Below are 11,887 nucleotides of genomic sequence, written 5' to 3' on the forward strand. Positions count from 1 at the left end.
CTGCTGAGTCACGTGATTTAATGCAAAACTGGAGGGGTGCATTTTGTTGCGAAAAGGATCAATCTTTTGTCGGGCTACCTGTAATAAATACCCACCTAAGAAGGGAGTGAATGCTCGTGGTAGGGACTGATTCCAGCCTGATTGTGTGGTGTTTGCATATTCACCCTGTTTCGGCGTGGGTTTCCTCCCACAGTCCGAAAGTGTGTGGATAGGCGGATTGGCCATGTTAAATTTACCATGTTTAATTGCCCAGTGCCCAGGAATGTTCAGGCTAGATGGGTTAGTCATGGGAAATGCAGAGTATCAGAGATTAGGGTAGGGGCTCTGGGTGGGGTACGTTTAGGAGGGTCGGTGTGCACGCGATGGGCGAAATGATCTGCTAGGGATTCTATGATTCTCCTGGAACAGGAGAACAAGTGGACTTTTGATGTCCAGTGATGAACAGAAAAGCATCTTGTAAAAACTCTACAATTTGGTTATCATATGCTTTGATATCATACAACGAGTTTGGGTTCAAGACAACGATGGAGAAGGCAAAGTTAAAAGCTATCTCTAGATTTAGGTTTCAATGTAGTATTATTTATTATATACTAAACTAAGTACTGCTGTACATGGTAATCATAGATCCAACAGACTTAGAATATTAGATATAGACTAATGTTTAATTTAATTTATTTATTGTCATGTACTTAAGTACAGTGCAAAACTTTGTATTTGAGTGGTACAAGTAAGTGAGGACATACAGATCATAGAGTAAAAAAGATTTGAGCCATAAAGGTTATGTCATGTGGCATGTGAGATAGGCAAGATCAACATTAGCAAGGTCAGCATTATTTGAAGTCAGACAATCTGTTCATCAGTCGAATAACAACTGGGAAGAAGCTGTTCCTGAACCTTCTGGTGTGTGTGTGTTCAAGCTTCTGTATTTTCTGTCTGGTGGAACAGGTTGGAGGAGGGTATTATTGGAGTGTGTTGGGTCTTTGATGTTGGTAGTCTTTCCATGGCAATGAGCTATGTAAATGGAGGTTGTGATTGACTTCCATGAGGGTCTGGGTTGTTTCTTACAGTCCTGGATAGAGCAGTTGCCATATCAGGGTATTATGCACCTGGTAACCTCTTCCTCGTGTGCTGTCCAGTCTGTAATTCTAGACTCCACCCACATGCTGCTCTTTCTACTCTGATGTGAAAATCTGTAATATCATTGCACAGTTGCTCCAAGGTCCTGAAGCCCTTACATAACAGTAATAGATAACTAATAAGGTTGCCAGCTGTGTTCTGTAAAGGTTACATCATATGACATCCTGTTGCCTACTCTTCATCCATTCAGTTCCCTCTGCCTACCTCCGAGTTCTAATGCCTTTATAACTATTAGACAAAGTTTTTTCAAAATAATAGTGACAATTGTTCTTGATGCCCCTATGATTTGTCTCATAACAGCAACTTGAATATCAAGCATTCGTTTATGTAGATTCCAGGACAATCTGGAGGATTATGCTGATTAGCAAAGTGAGTAATCAGAATCACGGAATTATTATATCACAGAAGAAGGCCATTTAATCTAATTTCTTTTCGATGAACAAATTATCTATTGCTATATCCCTTTTTTTTTCCCCAAAGATCTGCATTTTTTTCAGGTTAAAATCCAATTCCCTCTTAAATACATTATTGAACCTGCTTCCACCACTCAACCTATATATGATCAGATCCCAGTCACCCACTACATTATGTCTACTTTGCTTTGTTTCCAAATACTCTACGAATAGCACTTATTTTTCTATATACTGTATCCAGACTGCTCGTGATTTTGAATACTTCGATTACATCTCTTGCCAAACCTCTCAGAACTTCTCCAATCTACCTATTTAATTGAAGTTCTTTTCATTCCTGGAATCATTCTCATGATTCCTTTCTCCAACCTTGATCATCATTTATTCTTGATCATTAGTAAAGTAATGGAAGTTGTCATCAATAGTACTATCAAGCAACTCCTGCTCAACCATAACCTGCTCATTGTCCAGTTTGGGTTCCACCACTGTCATTTAGTGTCTGACCTCATTACAGCAAAATATCAGCAAAAGAGTTGAATTCCATAGGTGAGGTGATAGTGACAGCCCTTGACAAATGGTATAGAATTCAGTACACCAATGATTGCAACAAGATACAGCACCATTTGCAACTCCTTAGATACTCAAGCAGTCTTAGTAAAAATGCAGCAAGACCTAGACAATATCCAGGCTTAGGCTGAAAAGTGGTAAGTCACATTCATGTCACACAAATGCCAAATAATTAGTATTTTCAATGAGGGACAATCTATACAACCAATCTAGTTAATCAATGGCATTGACTTTACTGAATCCCCACCCATCAACATTCTGGGGGTTATTGTCAACCAGAAACTCATTGGACTCGCCATAAACATCCAGTGGCTACAAGAACAGGAGAACTGTAGTAAGTAACTCATCTCCTGATTCCCAAAAGCTTGTCCACCATTTATAAGGCAGAAGATAGGATTGTGATGGAATAGTCCCACTTGCCTGGATGAGTACAATTCCAAGAACACTCAAAAAGCTTGACACCATCCAGGACAAAGCAACTAGCTTGATTGCCACCACATCCACAAACATCCACTCCTTCTACCATCAACACTCAATAGCAGCAGTGTGTACCATTTACAAGGTGAGCTGCAAAATTCACCAAGGCACCTTAAACCTTCCAAATCCACACCCAGTTCTGCCTGGAAGGACTGGGACAGCAGATACATGGAAAGTTACCATCAATGACAAGTTCTCCTTCAAGCCACTCATCATCCTGACTTGGAAATATGTTACCTTTCCTTCATTGTCATTAGATCAAAATCCTAGAACTCCTCCCTAACAGTGTAGTTGATGTATCTATAGCATATGCAACAGTTCAAGAAGACAGGTCACTACCACCTTCATAAGGGCAACTAGGGACAAGTAATAAATGCTGCCTACACAGTGATCCCCAAATGCCACGAGTGAATTTTAAGATAGTCTCTTTAATGTCTTCTTGCCTTTTATAAAGTGTGACACCAAGATCTAAATTAAGAGCAGAAGACATTCAGCACCTTCAGCAACTCCCTGTTTTCCTACATTATACTCTAATCTGCCAGATTTCTGTCCACTCTCAACTTATTTATATCTGTCTGCATCCCCACGTCCTCGTCACAACAACATTTCCTAGCTTTCTTAGTATCTTCTGCAAGTCTAGCTATCATGCCTGTGCTCCCCTCATTTAATTGATATGTTATCAAAACTGAAGCCTCAGTACAGACTTCTATAGGATTCCACATGTTACATTCTGCCAATCAGTAGAAGATCCATTTATACGTTCTATTTTCTGCCAGCCAATCTTCCATCCATGCTAATATGTTAGCCCCGACTCCATGAGATTCTACTTTGCACAGAAATGTTTTGTTATGAATATGTGTGTGTACTGTACCTTTAAGAGAGTTAAAAGCTAGCAGAACTACCTGACAGCACCAAGTGTTCTGAATAAGATACAATGTAACATGGGCCAGCAGCTGGTTGCCTGGAGACAAAAACAAATTTGAATTAGGCCAATGAGTTTCAATTGTATCCCAAAAAACCCAAACTCCAATCAAGTTTCAATTTAGTATATTGACAACAGTAAAAGCGAATGACACAATCTGATGCGCCCATAGGTCTTAACGAGTTTTGAGAAGATTTGTAATTCAGATTGAGGTTCTGGATGTAGGTTTGCTCGTGAGCTGGAAGGTTCTTTCCAGACATTTCGTCACCCTACTAGGTAACCTCTTCAGTGGCCCTCCAGGCGAAGCACTCTACACAATTCCTGCTTTCTATTTATATGTTTGGATTTCTTTGGGTTAGTGATGTCATTTCCTGTTCTTTTTCTCAGGAGGTGGGAGATGGGGTCTAACTCGATGTGTTTGTTGATGGATTTCTGGTAGGAATGCCATGCTTCTAGGAATTCTTGCACATGTCTCTGTTTGGCTTGTCCTAAGATGGATATTTTGTCCCAGTCAAAATGGTGTCCTTCCTTATCTGTATGTAAGGATAGTAGTGAGAGAGGGTCATGTCGTTTTGTAGCTAGTTGGTGTTCATGTATCCTGGTGGCTAGTTTTCTGCCTGTTCGTCCAATATAATGTTTGTTACAGTTCTTGCACGGTATTTTGTAAATGACATTAGTTTTGCTTGTTGTCTGTATCGGGTCTTTCAAGTTCATTAGCTGCTGTTTTAGTGTGTTGGTGGGTTCGTGGGCTCCCATGGTGCCAAGGGGTCTGAGTATACCGATTTCTCAGCAACAAACCCAAACAAGCAGACAAAACACATCCAGAAACCCTAGCCACTCTCCCCTACATCAAAGACATCTCGGAAGTGATTGCCAGACTACTCAGACCCCTTGGCATCATGGTAGCCCACGAACCCACCAACACGCTAAAACAGCAGCTAATGAATTTGAAAGACCCTATACAGAAAACAAGGGAAAATAATGTAATTTACAAAATACAGTGCAAGAACTGTAACAAACACTACATTGGACAAACAGACAGAAAACTAGCCACCAGGATACATGAACACCAACTAGCCACAAAGCGACATGCCCCTCTCTCATTAGTATCCTTACATACAGATGAGGAAGGACACAACTTTGGCTGGGACAACACATCCATCTTAGGACAAGCCAAACGCATGAGAATTCCTAGAAGCGTGGCATTCCAACCGGAACTCTATCAACAAACACATCGAGTTAGACCCCATCTACCACCCCCTGAGAAAAAGAACAGGAAATGACATCACCAACCCAAAGAAATCCAAACATATAAATAGAAAGCAGGAATCATGTTCAGTGCTTCGCCTGGAGGGCCACTGAAGATGTTACCTAGTAGGGTGATGAAACGTCTGGAAATGAACCTTCCAGCGCAGTGAGCAAACCTACATCCAGAACAATCCGATGCTTTGGGGGCATAAGACTGAGAAAAATTGAACAATTGGGGGAGGACTGCCAAAAGACCAACAGATGTAAGTTGCTAGTCGGAACCCTCTGAGAGGTACCTGTCTATGGAAGGAGTTTGCATCGAGAAAAATGTCAACACTGACCTAGAGAGCAAATCTGCAGAGGAAGACAAAGAGAAGATTTGACGACTGGCTGGTTTTGATATTTGAATTTTTTGGTAAATCTTACTTGAGGGGGTTTTATCGGACTAGTATTATAGAAGGGAATGTAAAAGATAGGTTAGAGGAAGGAGTTATAAATAGTTGTTAGTTAATTAATCTCTGTTATAATTTAAGAAATAAAGTTGTTAATTTCTACTTTAAATAGTGACCTTTGGAATAGTTCTTGGCCTCTTGAATTTTCACAGATTAGTGTACAGTAAATCTTTTCAGTGTTACTGGTTTAAATTAGTTGGGGGGGGTTTACCCCATGTCATAACAGTTTGGGGGCTCATCCGAAACTTGAAAGGTTTGAGGGGCTTTTGTCAGTGATTTGAACAGTTTGGGTCTTGGATTTGTGATTTGAACTGGTTTAGACAGATTTGAATAGATTTCAGGGTATGAAAAATCCCAGCGGATTTAAATACTTGTAGGTTAATGTCCTAGATCTTTAAATAAAACATAGTTGAGGCAATTTGTCTACTATAGGTGACTTGTGGTTGATTAAATTAAAAGTGAGAGAAATGGCTCTGAAGATTGCTAAAGAGGTCCTCGGATTTGAAGATGATTTTCAAATTTGCGAAGAAAGTTTAGAAGGAAAGAAAAAAACTAAACTTTTAGAATTAGCAAAGAAATTAGATTTGGGCTTAACCAAGGAAAAAGTAAAGCTGAAATTGTAAGAGAATTAGTCAAACACTTAGGTGTGTTAGAGAAACAGATAAGTGCAGGATGGAGAGTAAAAGAGACGATAGTGATATATATAAATATGTCAAAGCTCTGCCACATTTTGATGAGAACAATGTTGAAGCCTTCTTTATTTCATTTGAAAAATTGGTTATGCAGATGGAGTGGTCTGAGGATTTATGAGTAATGTAAGTTTAGACTAAACTGGTAGGCAGAGCTAGTGAGTTATTTGCAGTGCTGTCATATGAGGGGTCAAGAGATTATGAAGAGGTTAAACAGGCTATTTTAAATGGTTATGAATTGGCACCTGAAGCATATGGACAGCAGGTTTAGAAACTCAAAGAAGGAACCAGGTCAGACTTATGTTGAATTTGAAAGAATTAAACATAGTCATTTTGATAGATGGGTGTGTGCTTTGAAAATAGCTAGAATCTTTGAGGCTCTACAAGAGCATATTCTGCTGGAGAAGTTTAAAAACTCATTTCCAGAGATGGTAAGAGTTCACATGGAGGAACAGAAAGTCCAGGATGTGAGAAGGGCAGCAAAATTAGCAGGTGAATACATGTTGTTGCATAAGACAAGCTTCCAACCAAAATTTCGTCCCATGAGGAATAGAAATTGGGAGACTGGGAGATCTTACACTCCAAAACCAAGAGTAGAGAGCTGGTAAGAATTTAGCACAGGTTAAAAAGGGAAGCTCAAGATGGTGGAAAGGAGGTGAAAGGCCTCAGGTGTTTCCACTGTGGTAAAGTGGGACATGTAAAGTCATAGTGCTGGGTTAAAGAAAGGCACTGTAGGAAAAGATGTGGTAAAAGCAGCTGTCAGTGGATTAGTGAATGTGGTAAAGGAGACCCCAAGAAGAGCCAAGGAGCTGCAGGAGAGTGCACAGCCTAGGCTGGGACTGGGTATGGAGTTAGTACCTGATCTCTACAAAATATTTGCCTGTGTGGGTAAAGTTTACTCAGAAAGAACAGGGAGAGATACTGGATCTAATCAATTGCTAATAGAAAGGATGAGCAAATATGCGCTCTTTCTGATCTGTTACCCAAGAGTGTGGTAATTTATGGGATAGGTGGACAGAAATTTAGCATTCCCCTATGTAAGATCAGGTTGGAGTGCCAACTTAAGACTGGGGAAGTTACAGTGGGAGTGATTGACAGAGTGTCAGTTCCAGGAATTCAGTTTGTTCTTGGGAATGATGTCGCAGGATCCAAGGTGGGAGTGACACCCCTTGTGGAGAAGCCGAAGGAAGACCAAGAAACTGAAGAGTTAAAACAGAAATATCCTGGTATTTTCCCAGACTGTGTGGTAACTAGATCCCACTATCTTAAGTCACAGCACGGAGCAAAAAGTAAAGAGAAAGGTGAAGGAGTTGAGGTTCAGTTAGTGGATACCCTGTTTGACGTAATGGTGCAGGAAAAACCTGAACAGGCAGAGGGTCAAACAGAACTGTTTACCCCTGAAAAACTAAGAGACTTGTGATAGCAAGATAAGACGATAAAAGATATATATGTGGATGCATACTCTGAAAAGGAAGCAGAGAATATTCTGTAGGGCTATTATCTGAAAGGTAGAATCCTAAGGCGAAAATAGAGACCACGGCAGGTTAGTGCAGAGGAGAAATGGGCAAATTGCACCAGATTGTGTTGTTGGTAGCATACAGACAGGGGATGTTATGGATAGCACATGAACTACCTGTAGGAGGTCACCTAGGGATACAAAAGACTTAGGTTAAAGTACAAAACCATTTTTATTGGCCTGCAATGCACAAGGATGTGGTTAACGTTCGCCACACATATCATACATGCCAAATGCTAGGTAAACCACTGGCGGCAATAAAACCAGCACCTTTATTGCCAATTCCTGCATTTGAAGAACTTCTCACACGGGTTATAACTGATTGTGTAGGTCCCTTCCTGAGAACTAAAAGTGGGAACCAGTACTTGTTAACTATACTGGATGTGTCAACTAGATTTCCGGAGGCAATTCCATCGCAGAGTATCAAGGCAAAAAGGATAGTAGAGGAGTTGGTAGCTTTCTTTACACGGTATGGGCTACCCAGAGAGACTAAGGGTCAATTATTACTGCTAGGCTTTTTAGGAAGGTTATGGATAGCTTAGTTATGCAGCACTTTAAATCCAGTGCGTATCATCCTGAATCCCAGAGAGCTTTAGAAAGGTGGCATCAGACCTTGAAGACCACGTTGAGTGCATACTGTCAGGATTACTGAATGATCAGGTTAAAGGTATCCCATTCATATTGTTTGCCATTAGAGATGCCTCAAATAAATCTATTCAGTTCACTCCCTTTGAGTTAATATTCGGGCATGAAGTGAGAAGCCCTTTGAAATTAATTAAAGAAAAATTGACAGGACCAAAGTCTGAGATCTCATACTTAGATTATGCATCAGAGGTAAGGGAGAGACTAAATCAAGTAGATGACTAGCTAAACAGCACATAAAAAGGGCACAGTGTAGAATGAAGCAGGTGGCAGATAAAAGCTCTGAGACTCGGATGTTTTCCCGAGGGGATGATGTGTTAGTACTGTTACCAGTGGTAGGAGATCCCTTTGAAGATCTGGACCCCTCAGTTTGGGGGGTGGGGTGGGGGGGCGTCTCTCTGTTTCGTAATTGGTTAATAAGCACTCACAATCGGTCTGGTTCTTTAAGACTTCATTCTTTATTTTTTCATACGGCCAGGTACAAAGCATCTGGAAACACAGAGGTTGTATACATCCGTATTCCTCGGAGGAGCTGCACACATGGCTTAAAACAAAGACATTTTTATACTTTTCTTAAAGAAAGGTACAGGCTATGATCACATAGTACATTCAGACAATTACCAATCAATATATAACATTCCTTTATTTGACAGTTACTTGGTCCAATGATATTTCCTGGGAACCAACTTTGTTTTCCAATCCTCAAGCCATCCTATCTCACTAACAGACCCATTGCACCTGCATTTGAAGGTCAGTTAGGATGGTCAGTAATGTCTTATCTAGTCTAGTTATTTCTATGCTGTAAAGAAAGCATTGTCTGCTAATCTCTTGAAGCAGACTGTGGTTAGTCAATTATGCAGCTATAGCAGAATTGAACGCCATTTTATGCAGCTTTTAGCAGAATTGTCAATTTGCAGCCTAGAAGCCATTTTGTCATAGTATTTGCATTGAGAAGCCATTTTATTGCCACCTAAGTTATTAAGAGCATGTGTTGAGTGGTTGTTCCTGACAACAACTAGTTACCTCAGGTTTCAGAGCTTCACCTTCAAAGCCAGGTTTAGTGGTCACTATCAAATTGAGGCAAAGTTGAGTCGATGAAATATCTAGCAGGTCAGGCAGCATCCAAGGAACAGGAGAATCGACGTTTCAAGCATAAGCCCTTCTTCAGGAAGGCTTATGCCCGAAACGTCGATTCTCCTGCTCCTTGGATGCTGCCTGACCTGCTGCGCTTTTCCAGAAACACATTTTCAGCTCTGATCTCCAGCATCTGCAGTCCTTACTTTCTCCTCGGTGAAATATCTAGTAAAGATGCCAGATACTTTTTAAAAATCTATCCGGTATGTCATGTTAACATGTTGAAACCATATTATACTAGAGAGAAAGAACTGGAGAAACAGGTGTTAGTCACTACCCTGCAGAGTGAGGAATCAAATCCAGATGATGTGGATTTTGATGTGCCTCAAAATAGATTAAAAAATGAAGTCCTTGAGAAGTGAGATAGGTTAGTAAGCTATCTGTCTCAGGAGCACAGAATACAGTTGAAAGATTTGTTACTGCAGTATAAGGACATATGTAAAAATCAGATGGGGAGGACTGTTGTACATGAAGTAGACGTATGCAATACTGCTCCAATAAACCAATACCCCTATCGGTTTAATCCTTTCAAAGCCAGATGGGTCCAGATGGAGGTGGAGGAGGACATGCTTCCTGATCAAGGGCTCCTGACCGAAACGTCAATTTTCCTGCTCCTCTGATGCTGCCTGACCTGCTGTGCTTTTCCAGCACCACTCTAATCTTGACTCTATATCAGTTTAATGTAACACCCTTTGGAATGAAGAACACACCTGCCACATTCCAAAGACTCATGAACAGAGTTGTGGCTGGATTAACAAACTGTGCTGTCTATTTGGACGATGTAGTGATCTTTAATAAGTCTTGGAAAGATCACAGTTGGCAGAGCTCTTTGAACGACCACGAGAAGTAAAACTGGTGATAAACCTAAATAAAACTGAATTCGCGAAAGTAGAGGTGACGTTCTTCGGACATAATATTGGCCATGGAAGGTTGACCCAATGGAATGCAAAGACAAAGACTGTTGAGGAATTTCCATGACCAACTTCGAAGAAAGAGGTGCTTCAGTTCTTTGGGCACAGCAAATTCTATTGGAAGTTTATTCCAAAATTCAGCAGCATAGTAGCACCGTTAACCGATTTACTGAAGAAGAACACAAAGTTATGGTGGACAGAACCATGCCAGGAGGCATTCAACCATTTGAAAGCCATATTAGCCACCAAACTAGATTTTGCTACACCAAGCTTCTCAATATCTTTGAAAGTCGCCATCGATGCTAGTGACATAGGAGTTGGAGCTGTACTCCTACAGGAAGATGAGGATGGGATTGGACTGCCAATTGGTTACTCTTCAAAGAAGATCAACATCCACATGAGGAAATACTACACGATCAAAAAAGAACAATTGAGTTTGGTACTGGCCACACAACATTTTACTGTGTATGTCATGAACAATGTGTCGGAGATGGTGGTGTACACGGATCACAATCCTACATTCTTAGAACACTTTAAAGACAAGAAAATGAGACTATTTCATTGGAGTCTTATGTTACAGACTTTTAATTTTAAAATCATACATGTTGTGGGTCGTAAAAATGTAATCGCAGATGCTGTTATCGCTGATTTAACTGATAAAATTTAGATGAGATTTGTAGTTATTTAATGTTTTATATACACATACAGTTAGGTGGGAAGAAGTTATAGTGAACTTAGATTAAAGTTATCAGTATGTTAGGATAATGTGTTAAAAGAATAGAGAAAAAAACAAGCTATCTTTTCATTATGGTGGTTCATTTTTTCTTAATAGGAGAGGTGTTATGAAGATGTGGGTGTACTGTACCTTTAAGAAAGATAAAAGCTAGCAGCACCAAGTGCTCTGAATAAGATACAATGTAACATGTGGACCAGCAGCTAGGGTAGTTGGTTGCCTGGAGACAAAAACAAATTTGAATTAGGCCAATCAGTTTCAATTATACCTAAAAAAAAACCCAAACCCCAATCAAACTTGAATTTAGTATATTGACAATATTAAAAACCAATGACACATCTGATGCTTTGGGGGTATAAGACCAAGAAAAATTGAACAGTTGGGGGAGAACTGCCAAAAGACCAACAGATGTAGACGTCTAGTCAGAACTCTCTGAGAGGTACCTGTGGAAAAGGAGTTTGCACAGAGAAAAACATCAACACCGACCTGGAGGGAAAATCTACAGAGGAAGATATAAAGAGAAGATTCGCCCGCTGGCTAGTTTTGAAATTTGAATTTTTTGGTAAATCTTACTTGAGGGTTTTTATCAAACTAGTATTATAGAAGGAAAAGTAAAAGATAGTTTAGAGGAAGGAGTTGTAAATAGGTGATAGTTAATTGTTCGCTATTATACTTTAAGAAATAAAGTTGTTAATTTTTACTTTAAAAGTGACCTTTGGAATAGTTCTTGGCCTCTTGACTTTTCATAGATTACTGACCGGTAAATCTTTTCAGTGTTGCTGGTTTAAATTAGCGGGGGGGGGTTGGTTACCCCATGTCGTAACAGTTTTTATGTGGCACCTTGTCAAATTCCTTCTGGAAATGTGAGTACATTGCATCTAGCTTTTTACAATTCCTGAATTCATGAATTGAATTCAATTACTTCATCTGCTGTGATGGGATCTGAACATGTCCGGAGCATTTACCTAGGCTTCTTCAGTATGTTATATCTATAGGCTCCCCTTTATTCACAGCTTATGTTGCTCCTTCAAAGAACTTCAGTAAATGAA

At 40.0% G+C, this 11,887-nt stretch overlaps 1 long non-coding RNA gene across 2 annotated transcripts; it reads left to right on the forward strand.

Annotated features, from left to right (window-relative positions):
- Positions 1-28: 28 nt before the first annotated feature.
- LOC122550080 (uncharacterized) lies at positions 29-11,544 on the forward strand. 2 transcript variants are annotated; one of them, XR_006311739.2, is made up of 3 exons: positions 29-119; positions 8,539-8,643; positions 9,729-11,544. It is a non-coding gene; the product is annotated as an uncharacterized LOC122550080 (long non-coding RNA). The 2 variants fall into 2 exon arrangements; XR_015757256.1 differs by lacking the exon at positions 29-119 and adding an exon at positions 905-1,506.
- Positions 11,545-11,887: the final 343 nt, after the last annotated feature.

Source organism: Chiloscyllium plagiosum, unplaced genomic scaffold (genome assembly GCF_037043375.1).
Source record: "Chiloscyllium plagiosum isolate Xiang-an unplaced genomic scaffold, Cpla_swu_hap1 HiC_scaffold_5, whole genome shotgun sequence".
Lineage (NCBI taxonomy): Eukaryota > Metazoa > Chordata > Chondrichthyes > Orectolobiformes > Hemiscylliidae > Chiloscyllium > Chiloscyllium plagiosum.